Here is an 18,005-nt window from a genome sequence, read left to right on the forward strand (position 1 = left end):
CGGCGTCGGCGAGTCGCGGTTGTGCCCGGGGCCCGGTCGGCCGTGTTCCCGGAGGTTCGCCCGGCCCGGGTCGCCGGTCGGCCGTGGTCCCGGAGGTGTCCGCCCGGCCCGGAGGTGCCGTCCGCCCCTAGTTGACGCCGGCCGTGTGGGTGCCGCCGTTATCAGGCCCGTAACGAGGTCGTCTCGGGCCGGCGCCGATTTCGCATCGGCCAGTGTTCCGTACCGTAATCGCGTCACCGAGTTTCGTGTCGTATCATCCGTAATAATTCGAATTGTCTCCGCCGTGGGTTTAGCATTTCGGAGTTAGTACCGTGCACCCACGCGCCCGACGAAGCGCCCTTATGTCGAGCGAGCGCCGAATAGTAAGACTTTCGTCCGACGTTTTACGTAGCTCTCCCGTTGCGGCGCCGTAAATCTCGTTAATTTCCGGAGGTACCGCGGCGTGTTGACTTCGAGTTCATTCGGTTCGTCCGGTCGGTGCCGCGTTCCGAGGTGTCGCGCGCCGTGGTTCCCGGAGTGTCCCCGCCCGGAGTGCCGCGGTTCGGTGCGCCCGCCCGGAGGTGCCGCCGGCCCGGCCGGGGTTGCGCCCGAGTGCTCCGGTCGGCCTGTTCCCGAGGTGTCGCCCGGCCCAGTTGCCGTCCGTCCCCTAAGTTGACGCCGGCCGTTATGTGGTGCCGCACGTATAATCACGCCCGTAACGAGTCCGTCTCGGTTGCCGCGCGCGCGATTTCGCATCGGGCGAGTGTTCCGTACCGTAATCGCGGTCACCGCAGCTTGCGTGTTGCGTATCATCCGTAATAATTCGAAATATATGTCTCCGACACGTGGGTTTGAGAGACACGTTTCGAGTTAGTAATCGGACAGCGCCCTTATGTCGAGCGAGCGCCGAATAGTAAGTAACTTTCGTCCGAAACGTTTTTACGTAGCTCTCCTCGTTGCGGCGCCGTAAATCGTCGTTAAGTGTTCCGGAGGTACCGCCGGCGGTCGTCTGACTTCGAGAGTTCATTCGGTCGTCCGGAGGTGCCGCCCCCGGAGGTGTCGCCGGTCGGCCGTGGTTCCCGGAGGTGTCGCCCGGCCCGGAGGTGCCGCCGGTCGGCCGTGGTTCCCGGAGGTGTCGCCCGGCCCGGAGGTGTCGCCGGTCGGCCGTGGTTCCCGGAGGTGTCGCCCGGCCCGGAGGTGCCGTCCGTCCCCTAAGTTGACGCCGGCCGTTATGTGGTGCCGCACGTATAATCACGCCCGTAACGAGTCGTCTCGGTTGCCGCGCGCGCGATTTCGCATCGGGCGAGTGTTCCGTACCGTAATCGCGGTCACCGCAGCTTGCGTGTTGCGTATCATCCGTAATAATTCGAAATATATGTCTCCGACACGTGGGTTTGAGAGACACGTTTCGAGTTAGTAATCGGACAGCGCCCTTATGTCGAGCGAGCGCCGAATAGTAAGTAACTTTCGTCCGAAACGTTTTTACGTAGCTCTCCTCGTTGCGGCGCCGTAAATCGTCGTTAAGTGTTCCGGAGGTACCGCCGGCGGTCGTCTGACTTCGAGAGTTCATTCGGTCGTCCGGAGGTGCCGCCCGTCCCGGAGGTGTCGCCGGTCGGCCGTGGTTCCCGGAGGTGTCGCCCGGCCCGGAGGTGCCGCCGGTCGGCCGTGGTTCCCGGAGGTGTCGCCCGGCCCGGAGGTGTCGCCGGTCGGCCGTGGTTCCCGGAGGTGTCGCCCGGCCCGGAGGTGCCGTCCGTCCCCTAAGTTGACGCCGGCCGTTATGTGGTGCCGCACGTATAATCACGCCCGTAACGAGTCGTCTCGGTTGCCGCGCGCGCGATTTCGCATCGGGCGAGTGTTCCGTACCGTAATCGCGGTCACCGCAGCTTGCGTGTTGCGTATCATCCGTAATAATTCGAAATATATGTCTCCGACACGTGGGTTTGAGAGACACGTTTCGAGTTAGTAATCGGACAGCGCCCTTATGTCGAGCGAGCGCCGAATAGTAAGTAACTTTCGTCCGAAACGTTTTTACGTAGCTCTCCTCGTTGCGGCGCCGTAAATCGTCGTTAAGTGTTCCGGAGGTACCGCCGGCGGTCGTCTGACTTCGAGAGTTCATTCGGTCGTCCGGAGGTGCCGCCCGTCCCGGAGGTGTCGCCGGTCGGCCGTGGTTCCCGGAGGTGTCGCCCGGCCCGGAGGTGCCGCCGGTCGGCCGTGGTTCCCGGAGGTGTCGCCCGGCCCGGAGGTGCCGCCGGTCGGCCGTGGTTCCCGGAGGTGTCGCCCGGCCCGGAGGTGTCGCCGGTCGGCCGTGGTTCCCGGAGGTGTCGCCCGGCCCGGAGGTGCCGTCCGTCCCCTAAGTTGACGCCGGCCGTTATGTGGTGCCGCACGTATAATCACGCCCGTAACGAGTCGTCTCGGTTGCCGCGCGCGCGATTTCGCATCGGGCGAGTGTTCCGTACCGTAATCGCGGTCACCGCAGCTTGCGTGTTGCGTATAATCCGTAATAATTCGAAATATATGTCTCCGACACGTGGGTTTGAGAGACACGTTTCGAGTTAGTAATCGGACAGCGCCCTTATGTCGAGCGAGCGCCGAATAGTAAGTAACTTTCGTCCGAAACGTTTTTACGTAGCTCTCCTCGTTGCGGCGCCGTAAATCGTCGTTAAGTGTTCCGGAGGTACCGCCGGCGGTCGTCTGACTTCGAGAGTTCATTCGGTCGTCCGGAGGTGCCGCCCGTCCCGGAGGTGTCGCCGGTCGGCCGTGGTTCCCGGAGGTGTCGCCCGGCCCGGAGGTGCCGCCGGTCGGCCGTGGTTCCCGGAGGTGTCGCCCGGCCCGGAGGTGTCGCCGGTCGGCCGTGGTTCCCGGAGGTGTCGCCCGGCCCGGAGGTGCCGCCCGGCCCGGAGGTGCCGCCGGTCGGCCGTGGTTCCCGGAGGTGTCGCCCGGCCCGGAGGTGCCGCCGGTCGGCCGTGGTTCCCGGAGGTGTCGCCCGGCCCGGAGGTGTCGCCGGTCGGCCGTGGTTCCCGGAGGTGTCGCCCGGCCCGGAGGTGCCGTCCGTCCCCTAAGTTGACGCCGGCCGTTATGTGGTGCCGCACGTATAATCACGCCCGTAACGAGCCGTCTCGGTTGCCGCGCGCGCGATTTCGCATCGGGCGAGTGTTCCGTACCGTAATCGCGGTCACCGCAGCTTGCGTGTTGCGTATCATCCGTAATAATTCGAAATATATGTCTCCGACACGTGGGTTTGAGAGACACGTTTCGAGTTAGTAATCGGACAGCGCCCTTATGTCGAGCGAGCGCCGAATAGTAAGTAACTTTCGTCCGAAACGTTTTTACGTAGCTCTCCTCGTTGCGGCGCCGTAAATCGTCGTTAAGTGTTCCGGAGGTACCGCCGGCGGTCGTCTGACTTCGAGAGTTCATTCGGTCGTCCGGAGGTGCCGCCCGTCCCGGAGGTGTCGCCGGTCGGCCGTGGTTCCCGGAGGTGTCGCCCGGCCCGGAGGTGCCGCCGGTCGGCCGTGGTTCCCGGAGGTGTCGCCCGGCCCGGAGGTGCCGCCGGTCGGCCGTGGTTCCGGAGGTGTCGCCCGGCCCGGAGGTGCCGCCCGGCCCGGAGGTGCCGCCGGTCGGCCGTGGTTCCCGGAGGTGTCGCCCGGCCCGGAGGTGCCGCCCGACCCGGAGGTGCCGCCCGGCCCGGAGGTACCGTCGGTGCTTATACCTTATTGTCCCGGCATTTCGTTTGTTTCCTTCTTAATTAATGCTAATTATCGTTGTTTGACATTCGCCATACGGCTATCGTGATAATATTTTATCGTACAATAGGACTTTTCGATCGTTCGCTCTCCGCGACAATGTCTCGATTGAACGCGCCTTTCGGCGCTCGCGCTCGCATACGGCCGTGCGTAGGACCGTGCGTCGCCGACCGCCTGGCCGGCCGGTTGGGTACTATAAGAGATACGTCGCGCTCGGCGCGTCGAACGAGTCGAGCGAGTCCGGACGAGTCGTAAACGTACTTTCTCGAGTCTCTCGCCACTCCGGCGTGTTTCGACCGCTCTCCGTACCGTCGCCGACCGCTTGGCCGGTCGGTTGGGTACTATAAGAGGTAGGAGAGATTAATATTGTACGTGTCGCGCTCTCGACGTTGACAAACGAAGAATCGCCCGAACGGGTCGAGAACGGATTTTGTCGAGTCGCGACTCTGACACGGAGAGAGAACATTTATATAAAATGTTTGATTTTGGAAACCACGAATATATAAAATAATATACGATCGTCGCAGAACGCGCCGCCGCCAAGTCTTCTCATGCTTGGAGGTTGCGTGTCTCGCGAGAACGTACGTTCGACTCTCGCGTCGTCTCGTATTCCTCTTCGCCGGGGATTACGGTGCGGCTCTTCTCGTTCGTCGCCGAACGCGCGCAAAATTAACGCACACTTATTTATTACGAGCACAGCATTGCCACGAGTCGGTGTCGCAAGACCGAATGGCTCTTATGTGGCGCGCACGCCTCTAGTGTGTTGGCCGCGCGGTTCCCTCTCGTTTCGTACGCAGCAGCGGAATCGTCGCGCTTACCGAGCATCTACTCCACGGATACGAGTTTGCGGGAAGAGTTGCTTCTTCCCGCTCGCTTTGTACGCCGTAGCGAAATCTTATTGCTGGTCGTGTGCGGTTAAACGCGTACGAACCAGACAGAACAGTCCTCGACGTCTAAGCATCGCCATTGTCGATCTAGCGTCAGGGTGAATCGCGCGGTCTCTCGAGACCGCGCATCATAACATTTGGGAGAATAAGAACACTAGTATTTTGATCTTGTGGATTTTTGAACGGAGATGAGGAGGAGGAAGAAGAGGAGAGGCGGCGGCGTCGGGGGTTTACTCTCGCCTCCGTCGTTCTCTCGTACGCTTTACATAATAGCGTTAAACACAGCAGAGTGTCGCCGACCGGCTGAGCAAGACCGGAGTAATGATTAATAGGGCAGAGGGGGCATTCGTATTGCGACGTTAAGGTGGGAAAACTTTGGGTCGTCGCAAGACGGACAGAAGCAAAGATTTTCCAAAAAGTTTCATTAATCAAGAAGAAAGTTTGAGGTTTTAAGGCGATCAGATACCCCCCCTATTTAACCATAAAGTGCCACTACATCCGCCGAAATTCCTCCGAGACTCGGCGGGGGGCTTCCGGGAAACCAAAGCTTTTGGGTTCCGGGGGATATGGTTGCAAAGCTAAAATTAAAAGGGAAATTTACGGAAGGCACCCCCAGGGGTGAGCCCGGCTTAATTGACTCAACACGGGGGAAAACCCCACCCCGGGCCCAGACACCGGAAGGTTACGATTTAACTCTTTCTTTTATTTGGTGGGTGGTGGTGCATGGCCTTTTAGTTTTGGGGGGCGATTTGTCTGGTTTTAATTCCCATAACAACGAGACTCTCCTGCTAAATAGGGGTACCTTATGGGATCGCGAAGACGACAATGAGCGACGCCGGAGGAGGCAACGGCTACGAAAAACTCACTATGCGACCGACCTCAGAGCAGGCGAGATTACCCGCTGAATTTAAGCATATTATTAAGCGGAGGAAAGAAACTTAACCAGGATTTCCTTAGTAGCGGCGAGCGAACAGAAAGGAAGCCCCCAGCACCGAATCCCGCGGTTCCGCCGCAGGGAAATGTGGTGTTTGGAGAGGATCCGCTTATCCCGCGTTGGCAGCGTCGCGTCCAATCCATCTTGAATGGGCCATTACCCTTAGAGGGTTGCCGTAGCGACCGTGTGCGTGCGCGCTAGGAGGATCTCTCCTTAGAGTCGGGTTGCTTGAAGTGCTAGCTTCTTAAGGGGTGGTAGTAAACTCCAATCTAAGGCTAAATACGACCACGAGGACCCGGATACGCGAACAAGTTACCGTGACGGGAAAGTTTTGAAAGAACTTTGAAGAGAGAGTTCAAGAGTACGTCGAAACCGTTCAGGGGGTAAACCTAAGAAACCCAAAAGATCGAACGGGGAGATTCATCGTCAGCGGCGCTGGCTTCGCGTCGGTCGGCGATGTCCCGCGGAGTCTCTTGCGGCTTCGCGCGCGGGCACGCTACCGTGCGCCGATGTCCGGCGCTCGTCGTCGTGCACTTCTCCCCAGTAGAACGTCGCGACCCGCTGGTGTGCCGGTCTACGGCCCGGGTGCGGTGTCTGTCGCGTCGCGTTAAAACGGCACGCGACAAACCCTCGGTCGCCCGGCCGGCTGCTCGGCGGTACGCGCAAGGTATCAGGCCGCACTATTTACGGTGCGTCGAGACCGTCGCAAGCGCGCGCCACGGTACTCGGAGGTACGGACTTCGCGCCGTCCCCGGTCCTGGCCCGCTGTTGGTTACAGTACGGTACATCTTCGACAGCCTGCCGAACGTTTCCCGCGGTCTCGCGGGAGACCGATACCGGTCGGCGACGCTACTGCTTTGGGGTACTCTTAGGACCCGTCTTGAAACACGGACCAAGGAGTCTAACATGTACGCGAGTCATTGGGACTTGTTCGCGAGACCTAAAAAGCGTAATGAAAGTGAAGGTTCACACGAAACCCTTCTCGGCCCTGGCCGTCGACCTAGGGAGGGATGGGCCGCGTCGCGATGCGGCCCTCGCACTCCCGGGGCGTCTCGTTCTCATCGCGAGAAGAGGCGCACCCAGAGCGTACACGTTGGGACCCGAAAGATGGTGAACTATGCCTGGTCATGACGAAGTCAAGGGGAAAACCCTGATGGTGGTCCGTAGCGATTCTGACGTGCAAATCGATCGTCGGAACTGGGGTATAGGGGCGAAAGACTAATCGAACCATCTAGTAGCTGGTTCCCTCCGAAGTTTCCCTCAGGATAGCTGGCAACTCGGCCGTTCCGCACGGAACGCGCGCGAGTCTCATCTGGTAAAGCGAATGATTAGAGGCCTGGGGCCGAAACGACCTCAACCTATTCTCAAACTTTAAATGGGTGAGATCTCTGGCTTTCTTGAATTATGAAGCCACGAGCATCTTCGGATCAGAGTGCCAAGTGGGCCATTTTGGTAAGCAGAACTGGCGCTGTGGATGAACCAAACGCAGAGTTAAGGCGCCCAACTCGGACGCTCATGGGACACCATGAAAGGCTGGTAACGGTTCACCTTTCCCAACGCCGTGGATCGGCTCGCCGGTTCCAGGATTCGGGAGGAAGGGGGAGATTCAGACTCGCTTATTTCTTATTAACAATGCTTTGGTTTCTCAAAAAGAAACAAGTAAACAAAATGATTGTTGGCATAAAGCCTAAATAGAGAAAACTTATTGACTACTCGGTATAAACGAAATGTTTGTTGGCATAAAGCCCCTAAATAGAGAAACTTATTGACTATCGGTATAAACGAAATGTTTGTTGGCATAAAGCCCTAAATAGAGAAACTTATTGACTACTCGGTATAAACAAAATAAGGAGGCGTATAGCCTGTAGCGGTGTCCGGAAAAGATTTACAAATTACCCGGTATAACTTAGAGATATCGGTGTACGGAGGCGTATAGCCTATAGCAGAAAGAAACCGGAAACCGGGAAACCCGGCGTAAATGACGCGATAAACCCGTCACCCGGTGTAATAGCAGGAAGAGACCGGAAACCGGGAAACCCGGCGTAACAACGAGAAACCCGTTGCCCGGCGTGTAGCAGGAAGAGACCGGAAACCGGGAGTAACAACGAGAAACCCGTGCCCGGACGTGTAGCAGGAAGAGACCGGAACCGGAAAACCCGGCGTAAAACGAGAAACCCGTTCCCCGGCGTGTAGCAGGAAGAGACCGGAAACCGGGAAACCCGGCGTAACACGAGAAACCCGTTGCCCGGCGTGTAGCAGGAAGAGACCGGAAACCGGGAAACCCGGCGTAACAACGAGAAAACACGTTGGACCTGCGTAAGTGTAGGCAGGCAGAGACCGGAAACCGGGACAACCGGCCGTAACAACGAGAAACCCGTTGCCCGCGTGTAGCAGGAAGAGACCGGAAACCGGGAAACCCGCGTAATGACGAGAAACCCGTCACCCGGCGTGTAGCAGGAAGAGACCGGAAACCGGGAAACCCCGGGTAAACAACGAGAAACCCGTTGCCAGGCGTTGTAGCGGAAGAGGACGGAAACCGGGAAACCCGGGTAACGCGAGAACCGTGCCGGCCGTGTGCGGAAGAGACAGAGGAAAACCGGGAAACCGGCTCGTAACAACGAGAAACCGTGCGATACTAAAGGGTCGGGAGGACAGAAACCGGGAAAACGGCGTAACAACGAGAAGAAAGCCCGTTTGCCTGGCTAGGAGGTCCGGAACAGGACTGGTGGCCGGCTCATCGTCGAGCCGGTTATATACCCTGCAGGCGAGTTCCCCCACTATACCTCGAGGCTGTGGTGGGGGTAATGCCGGCGTCTCGTAGTGGGCAGCTTGGGGTTGTAGTGGGCGGACCCGTGGGGTATAGGGTGACCCGTGTATCAGTTTAGCGTTTGTGTTTAGGGCGACTTAGGCCGCCATGCTCAAGTGGCGCGGTGTGATCGGCCAGCGAGGCGTTGGTAAACGGAAACGCCGTTACACTACCCCTCTAGACGGCGGATCGCACGGGTCGGCCCGAATCGGTCCAACGTATCCGTCCACCGTTCATTTAGGGGGAGGTGGCTCGGAACTTCCGCGTGGCGGGCTCTCTCGCATATCACACATATATCCTTCCCAGTCTACGTCCTTGCACACCCATCTACGCATGCCCTCATTCGTACCTACATTCTCTCTGTGTACCATCCGTATTAACAATACGTTATGGTCACTCACTCCCCAGTCGGGCTTTACTTCCCACTCATACCGGCACCCTCCATTCACGCCGTTCACGAAAGTGACATCGATGTCACTCTCCCCATTCGGCCCGCTGAACGAGTAAAACTCGCTTGGCTCATTCAACAACATTCATCCCGCTCGCAATCATCCATTCCTCAATCACTCTACCACGCGCTTCACTCTCTCTGCTGCCTCCACCCTTGCTATACCACAAGGGAGAGACGGCATTCGCATCCATACCTATCAGCAGACGCTTTCTCCCGGCCGTCTCACATACTCTGTCCATGTACGCCAAGTACGGCTCGATACACTTACCATACTGGCAATACATGGACACCACATACATTTCGCCAAAGTCCCCCTTCAACCACACACTCACTCCAAGCTTATTCGTACACTCTCTCACGCACATCACGTCTAACCTAGAGTCATTTACCACCACTGCTGCTTTCACCGTCCCACTTTCGCACACAAGCACATCCATACCTATGGGCAAGCCCACCCCTCGTCCATGCCTTTCATACGGTTCTTGCAGCAGTGCTACACTCACTCGACGTTCGCGCATCATCTCACCCAGATCACACATAACCGCATACGCTCTCTGGCAGTTATACTGCACCACATTCACGCACCATTCATTCGTCATTTATTCTCGCTTTCTCTCTCTCTAACGCTCTCACGTATTCCGGACACACTTCGGACAGAACCGAGTGATCACATTTGCTCCCTTTCAGCTTACAGTTTCTACACACACTTTCCTTTTTACAATCTCTCATCATGTGTCCTACACATCCACATTTTTGGCACAGTCTTTCCTTTTCGGTGCATTGCCGCATCATGTGCCCAAATGCGAAGCACTTGTGGCACCTCAGCACACTGAAAAACTCTTTCACCCTAAAGGCCTTCCAATGCACAAACACTCGTCCGTCACTACAGAGCACATTTCTTATTGCACTCGTAACTTCTAATATCACATTTCCGCAGGTTGCATCTTTCTTCGCATTCCTACTCACAACACGCACACGTTCCATAAATACTCTCTCATCCACTCGCCCTTTCAAGCCTCCTCTCATACATTTCTCTCATTAACACTTCACTCGCCATATCATTCGGCACATCGTACAAGATGATCTTTGGGCCTATCTTGCGAGGCAGCTCAACCTTTAGGCCAGCATTCTTAAATTGACCACACTCTCTTATTCTTTTCAACTCACTCTCGCTCATCGTCTCAATCGCTACACCTCCATTCCTCACTTTCCTCACCGCTTTCAAACGCACATTCAGTGACTTGCTCACATGCTTCATCATTCTCTCCTTTACTTCCTCACTTGTCACACTCGCACTTGCATCATCCGCTCTCACTATTACCGCATAACTCCTTCTCTTTCGTTTTCACTCGTTTTCACATTCACTTCCTGTACCTTTTCAATCACGCTCTTTTCAACATTTTTCGCACTCACGCTCGCATAGCTCAATCCACTTCCGCCGTAGGCTTAATCCCGACTCGCTCGACGCATACACTCATCCAGTTTCCCCTGTATTCTCTCATTTTTGCACAACATTTTCATCATCTGTTCCTCATATTCTCCCACAATGTCCAGTATTTTCTCACTCGCACTCTTAGAAATTTTGTTCGTCTCCGTAAACAGGAATTTACGGAGTCTCGCACCAATTACTCTCATACACGCTATCTCACTCACTTCCGCAACGCTCTCATTCTCTCCCTCATTCATTAATCAAGAACGAAAGTTAGAGGTTCGAAGGCGATCAGATACCGCCCTAGTTCTAACCATAAACGATGCCAGCTAGCGATCCGCCGAAGTTCCTCCGATGACTCGGCGGGCAGCTTCCGGGAAACCAAAGCTTTTGGGTTCCGGGGGAAGTATGGTTGCAAAGCTGAAACTTAAAGGAATTGACGTAAGGGCACCACCAGGAGTGGAGCCTGCGGCTTAATTTGACTCAACACGGGAAACCTCACCAGGCCCAGACACCGGAAGGATTGACAGATTGATAGCTCTTTCTTGATTCGGTGGGTGGTGGTGCATGGCCGTTCTTAGTTGGTGGAGCGATTTGTCTGGTTAATTCCGATAACGAACGAGACTCTAGCCTGCTAAATAGGCGTACCTTATGGTATCGCGAAGGCCCCCGGCTTCGGCTGGCGGGTTTTTACTACCAACGTACAAACAAATCTTCTTAGAGGGACAGGCGGCTTCTAGCCGCACGAGATTGAGCAATAACAGGTCTGTGATGCCCTTAGATGTTCTGGGCCGCACGCGCGCTACACTGAAGGAATCAGCGTGTGTTCCCTGGCCGAAAGGCCCGGGTAACCCGCTGAACCTCCTTCGTGCTAGGGATTGGGGCTTGCAATTGTTTCCCATGAACGAGGAATTCCCAGTAAGCGCGAGTCATAAGCTCGCGTTGATTACGTCCCTGCCCTTTGTACACACCGCCCGTCGCTACTACCGATTGAATGATTTAGTGAGGTCTTCGGACTGGTGCGCGGCAATGTCTCGGCATTGCCGATGTTGCCGGGAAGATAACCAAACTTGATCATTTAGAGGAAGTAAAAGTCGTAACAAGGTTTCCGTAGGTGAACCTGCGGAAGGATCATTAACGTTCCGGAGGTCCTGCTCTGCGTCGAGAGTCCTCTCTTTTGGGAGAGACGCGCGCTCGCAGCAGTCGGCGACTGAATGGACGCGCTGAAAAGGCGCTCTCAGAGAAAAAGAAAATAACGGATTTGACGGAATTTGTTGTTGTGTTTTGATATAACGACGGACGCCGTCGCGCCTCTCTGACCGAAAGTAGTCGGCAAGCAGAGCAGCGCGCCCGGCGATGTTCGACGACGATTCGGAGCGAGACGCTTCGCGATCACGCTCGTGTGTGTGCCATTCTCCGGCCATACACACACGCAGAGCGTCGATTCGGCGTTGAGCGCGAACCGGTGGTAACCTATGCCCGCGCACGCGTGTGTGCAGCACCCACGACGTTCGTCGACGCGCGCCCTCCCCGTTGTCGCGGGGCAGCGGTCAACGTGCCGAGAACACACGGTGTGCGACCGCGAGTGCCGAGCGAGAGGACCCCCATATATTATTATAATATATATATAACACAGAGAAGGGATCGATGATATTTCGACCAATCTGTCAACTGTGTCGGTCCGACGGTTTCTTCAAAGAGCTTCCGCCCCGGCTCTCCCGTTGCGGGAGAGACGCTCCGAACGAGAAACACAGAACTCTATCTTTGTGCCGTAGCCTTCCCTGCCGGGAGGCGGCGGTCCGCGCGCGTCCTCGGACGCGCGCGGACAGGCTGATCGAAGAGCCACCACGATTATTCTCTCTCTCTCGTCCGAGAGAAGAGACCACGATGGTTGAACGAGAAGCGCGTTTCTTCGCGAACGCAAAAATTTCGAACGATTACCCTGAACGGTGGATCACTTGGCTCGTGGGTCGATAAAGAACGCAGCTAATTGCGCGTAAACTTGTGAACTGCAGGACACATGAACATCGACATTTCGAACGCACATTGCGGTCCACGGATACAATTCCCGGACCACGCCTGGCTGAGGGTCGTTTTAGTACCCCTAAACTGCTTGCGCCCGAAAAGCGCGTACGGCCACGACGCGGGCGACCAGAGAATGGCGCGCGCGTCGCCTGTGCCCTGTGCAACGCTTACAATGGGCGTACGAGCGATCGTTGGACGTTCGCCCGAGGTGTCTGTGCCGCGCCGACCGGCCGCGGTGCAAATCCTGGCGTCGTCTGAAATGACACACCGAAATAATAATAATAATAATGAGGAGGAGAAGCGCACAAGCGTGTAAAACGTTGGCGAACGCGCGCCCAGAGAATGCTGCGCGAATTAAGAGGGGGAGCGTGTTTGTGTATCCAAGTCGTGTGTGTACGCGAGAGCCGAGGAGAAATGGGATGAGAGTAAGAGCGCGCGCGAAGGGAGCAACAAACGGCCAAAAAAAGGGTCAGGACGGTGAATGGCACCGCTTTCCCTAGAGCGGCGCGTGCGTCGTTGTCTCCCGAAAGTAGGTAGCGCTTGTCTCACCGTCTCTCCTCTCCGTACATCACACAGACTGACCGGACTGCTCTCGCACTCTGTGCCGCGTCTCTCGGTGCGATAGCGCTCGCGCGTCTTATGCCGAGGCGCCCTTGCCCGCACACATAACGGTATTACGGAGAAATATACGGCGCGTCGTCGTCCGGCGGAGAGAGCATTCGTAATCCTTTACCTCTTTACGGAGAAGGGTTTTGAATCGCGAGCCGACCGCGTGTCCGAGTCCACGAAATTTTCGTAAAGCGAAAAAAGGGGACCGGCGCGCCGCGTCGTGTACTCGTCGAATCGATTCCGCCCGAATTTCGTATATAAAAGAGAAGGGAGAGCCGAGAATCTCGAACCCCGCGATATATCGTCTCCATTACCACCAACGAGTGTGTGTGCGGTTAGCGCCCCGGCGATTTGCCTTCTCGCGTATTTCGTGTGCTGCCGCTGCTGCTCTCTCGTTCGACGCTCTCTCTCTCTCTCCCTCTTATAATATATATTATAGAGGAGAGACGACGATGAGCGACGCGGAGGAGGCAAACGGCTACGAAAACTCACTATGCGACGACCTCAGAGCAGGCGAGATTACCCGCTGAATTTAAGCATATTATTAAGCGGAGGAAAAGAAACTAACCAGGATTTCCTTAGTAGCGGCGAGCGAACAGGAAAGAGCCCAGCACCGAATCCCGCGGTTCCGCCGCAGGGAAATGTGGTGTTTGGGAGGATCCGCTTATCCCGAGGTGCCGCGTCGCGTCCAAGTCCATCTTGAATGGGGCCACTTACCCGTAGAGGGTGCCAGGCCCGTAGCGACCGGTGCGCGCCTCGGGAGGATCTCTCCTTAGAGTCGGGTTGCTTGAGAGTGCAGCTCTAAGTGGGTGGTAAACTCCATCTAAGGCTAAATACGACCACGAGACCGATAGCGAACAAGTACCGTGAGGGAAAGTTGAAAAGAACTTTGAAGAGAGAGTTCAAGAGTACGTGAAACCGTTCAGGGGTAAACCTAAGAAACCCAAAAGATCGAACGGGGAGATTCATCGTCAGCGGCGCTGGCTTCGCGTCGGTCGGCGATGTCCCGCGGAGTCCTTGCGGCTCGCGCGCGGGCACGCTACCGTGCGCCGATGTCCGGCGCTCGTCGTCGTGCACTTCTCCCCAAGTAGAACGTCGCGACCCGCTGGGTGTCGGTCTACGGCCCGGGTGCGGTGTCTGTCGCGTCGCCGGTAAAACGGCACGCGACAAACCCTCGGTCGCCCGGCCGGCTGCTCGGCGGTACGCGCAAGGTATCAGGCCGCACTATTCACGGTGCGTCGAGACCGTCGCAAGCGCGCGCCACGGTACTCGGAGGTTACGGACTTCGCGCCGTCCCCGGTCCTGGCCCGCTGTTGGTTACAGTACGGTACACCTTCGACAGGCCTGCGAACGTCTCCCGCGGTCTCGCGGGAGACCGATACCGGTCGGCGACGCTACTGCTTTGGGTACTCTTAGGACCCGTCTTGAAACACGGACCAAGGAGTCTAACATGTACGCGAGTCCATTGGGACTTGTCGCGAGACCTAAAGGCGTAATGAAAGTGAAGGTCGGCCCTGGCCGTCGACCTAGGGAGGATGGGCCGCGTCGCGATGCGGCCTCGCACTCCCGGGGCGTCTCGTTCTCATCGCGAGAAGAGGCGCACCCAGAGCGTACACGTTGGGACCCGAAAGATGGTGAACTATGCCTGGTCAGGACGAAGTCAGGGGAAACCCTGATGGAGGTCCGTAGCGATTCTGACGTGCAAATCGATCGTCGGAACTGGGTATAGGGGCGAAAGACTAATCGAACCATCTAGTAGCTGGTTCCCTCCGAAGTTTCCCTCAGGATAGCTGGCACTCGGCCGTTCCGCACGGAACGCGCGCGAGTCTCATCTGGTAAAGCGAATGATTAGAGGCCTTGGGGCCGAAACGACCTCAACCTATTCTCAAACTTTAAATGGGTGAGATCTCTGGCTTTCTTGAATTATGAAGCTACGAGCATCTTCGGATCAGAGTGCCAAGTGGGCCATTTTTGGTAAGCAGAACTGGCGCTGTGGGATGAACCAAACGCAGAGTTAAGGCGCCCAACTCGACGCTCATGGGACACCATGAAAGGCGTTGGTTGCTTAAGACAGCAGGACGGTGGCCATGGAAGTCGGAATCCGCTAAGGAGTGTGTAACAACTCACCTGCCGAAGCAACTAGCCCTGAAAATGGATGGCGCTGAAGCGTCGAGCCTATACTCTGCCGTCAGCGGCAAGTGGGGCGGCAACCGGGAGCGGGCGTTAGTCTTCTCTCGCGTCGTCACGAAGCCCTGACGAGTAGGAGGGTCGCGACGGTGAGCGCAGAAGGGTCTGGGCGCGAGCCTGCCTGGAGCCGCCGTCGGTGCAGATCTTGGTGGTAGTAGCAAATACTCCAGCGAGGCCCTGGAGGACTGACGTGGAGAAGGGTTTCGTGTGAACAGCCGTTGCACACGAGTCAGTCGATCCTAAGCCCTAGGAGAAATCCTATGTCAATGACGGCGTACAATATACTCGAGTGTCGAGAAATAATAATAAATATTATACGAAAGACACACGCCCGTCGGGCGAAAGGGAATCCGGTTCCTATTCCGGAACCCGGCAGCGGAACCGCATACAATTCGGGCCCTCGTAAGAGTGTTCGTCGGGGTAACCCAAAATGACCTGGAGACGCCGTCGGGAGATCCGGGAAGAGTTTTCTTTTCTGTATAAGCGTTCGAGTTCCCTGGAAACCTCTAGCAGGGAGATAGGGTTTGGAACGCGAAGAGCACCGCAGTTGCGGCGGTGTCCGGATCTTCCCCTCGGACCTTGAAAATCCAGGAGAGGGCCACGTGGAGGTGTCGCGCCGGTTCGTACCCATATCCGCAGCAGGTCTCCAAGGTAAAGAGCCTCTAGTCGATAGAATAATGTAGGTAAGGGAAGTCGGCAAATTGGATCCGTAACTTCGGAATAAGGATTGGCTCTGAGGAGCGGGGCGTGTCGGGCTTGGTCGGGAAGCGGGTCTGGCTGACGTGCCGGGCCTGGGCGAGGTGAACGGTCGGCGTTCTCGCGCCGGTCCCGGGATCCGAGCTCGGTCCCGTGCCTTGGCCTCCCGCGGATCTTCCTTGCTGCGAGGCTTCCGTGGCGGCGCGAGCCGTCGTGGTCGTCCTCTTCGGCCGCCATTCAACGCTCAGCTCAGAACTGGCACGGACTAGAGGGAATCCGACTGTCTAATTAAAACAAAGCATTGCGATGGCCCTCGCGGGTGTTGACGCAATGTGATTTCTGCCCAGTGCTCTGAATGTCAACGTGAAGAAATTCAAGCAAGCGCGGGTAAACGGCGGGAGTAACTATGACTCTCTCGGTCCTCAAAGCAACACGCCGCGATGGTACTTAGAGAGAGTCGTGGTTGGTTCGTGATGCGCCAACGAAGTCCTCTAGTAAGGACCTTCAGCCTCTCACGTCCAAGTTGTACCTCCACCTCCTCGTGGTGCTCCCGGAAACGGCCTACTTTGGAAGTTTAGACTCGGTAGGTGTCGACTAAGCGAGTGTACAGCGAAGTGCGCCCCTAAGGGCTTCGGCCCATGCGCCTACGGTCATGGTGAGTTGTGGGGCCAAGAAAGACCGGGGTTTCTTGGGGGGCTCTCGGTTGTCAATCCGTTTGCCCCCCTACACGCAGTAAATTATGAATAAAGCTAAGAATGATTCTGATGTCCCGGGTTCTCGGATGGCCCGGGGTCTGCGTGCGAGTGCTCGCTTGAGTGAGCGCGCGAGAGGTGCGGAGGACCCTGACGGGGTCGCAGCTGGTCCGTCGCGAATCACTATAAGGACCAGCCAGGCTGAAGTGGACAGCCTAGAGGAGGAGATGGTCAGCTGTGAGCATTGTTCGGCGAGATTCCGGAACATGCGTGGTCTTGGTGTCCACAAAGTACGTGCACACCCACTACAAGCCAACAGTGCTATCAATGTTGACCACGTAAAGGCCAGATGGTCAGTGGAGGAAACTAGACTCATGGCACGCGCTGAGGCTGAAGGCACCTTAGCCGGGGAACCTTTCATTAACCAGTATCTGGAGACAAGGTTCCCCAATAGGAGTCTCGAAACCATCAAGGGTAAACGGCGACAGGAGCCTTACCGAGTGATGGTTAGAGACTTCTGCCAAGAGATCCAATCGCGTCGCGCGATTGTGATCGATGAGGGCGATAGGGATGGTGCGGTGATGACACGAGCCGACACCATTCCTGCGGCCATTGAGGCTAGTACTGACGATCAAAGCGCACATCAGCCTCCCCCTGAACAAAGTTCTCAGAGGCTGCGGGACAAGATACAATCACTCGTAGAGCAGAGTGCGGCGTTCCGTAGCTACGAGGCTGATACTCTTGCTGGCACGGCAAGAGATGCTCTGACGGCGGGGAGGGTCGACGTCTTGGCTATCGAAAGATGGCTGGGCATGATCTTCCCTCGGCCGCTACAAGTGCGCCCTCCGCAACGCGTTTCGGCAAAGAAGCACTGTCCTCCAGTTAAACGAGAGAGCAAGGAGCAGAAGAGAAAGAGGGAGTATGCAATTGTGCAATCCCTCTACAGAAAGAACAAGAAGTCCTGTTTGTCGCGTATCCTCGAGGGCGACTCGGTGCGCGAGAGGCCGTCTGCTGTCGAATTCCTTAACTGCTGGCGCCCCATTATGGAGGCCTCCAGCGGTGCGGATGGAGACATGACGGACTTGCGTGAGTCGTTTGGGGAGGCGGCACAGGCTGCGAGTGCTGGCCGGGGCCGTACGTCGGGCCCGAGAGGGATTCACCTCGAAGGTCTCGGCGATGGCGCTGCCACGGATCCAGTTCCTGTGGCGGATAAGACCTTGCTCTGGGATCCTATAACACCTGCAGAGGTGAACAGGATTTCCGTAGCTTTCGAGGCTATACCCTTGCTGGGGACGGGAAAGAATTTTCTGACGGCGGGGGGGGTCGGCGTCTTGGGGGGTATTTTTGGGGGAAAAATTTTGGGGGGGGGATGATCTTTTCCCCCGGGCCCCTACAATTTCCCCCCTCCGCCAAAGGGGTTTTGCCAAAAAGCACTGTCCTCCCTTAAACCAAGAGCAAGGGGGCAAAGGGGAAAGAGGGAGTAAAGCAAAATTTTCAATCCCTCTACAGAAAAAAAAAGAAATTTCCCTTTTTTCCGTATTTCCCCGAGGGGGGGACTTTTGGTTTTCGC

General features: G+C 56.8%; 1 non-coding gene and 2 pseudogenes across 1 annotated transcript; all 3 read left to right on the forward strand.

Annotated features, from left to right (window-relative positions):
- Window positions 1–10,626: 10,626 nt before the first annotated feature.
- Window positions 10,627–11,355, forward strand: LOC146724347 (small subunit ribosomal RNA; annotated as a pseudogene; the record flags this gene model as incomplete).
- An 809-nt stretch (window positions 11,356–12,164) lies between these two features.
- On the forward strand, window positions 12,165–12,319 carry LOC146724348 (5.8S ribosomal RNA). Its single transcript, XR_014924108.1, has one exon. It is a non-coding gene; the product is annotated as a 5.8S ribosomal RNA (ribosomal RNA).
- A 1,063-nt stretch (window positions 12,320–13,382) lies between these two features.
- On the forward strand, window positions 13,383–15,715 carry LOC146724349 (large subunit ribosomal RNA; annotated as a pseudogene).
- The last annotated feature ends 2,290 nt before the right edge of the window (window positions 15,716–18,005 follow it).

Source organism: Nylanderia fulva, unplaced genomic scaffold (assembly GCF_048542155.1).
Source record: "Nylanderia fulva isolate GAGA-0341 unplaced genomic scaffold, ASM4854215v1 Scaffold1369, whole genome shotgun sequence".
Lineage (NCBI taxonomy): Eukaryota > Metazoa > Arthropoda > Insecta > Hymenoptera > Formicidae > Nylanderia > Nylanderia fulva.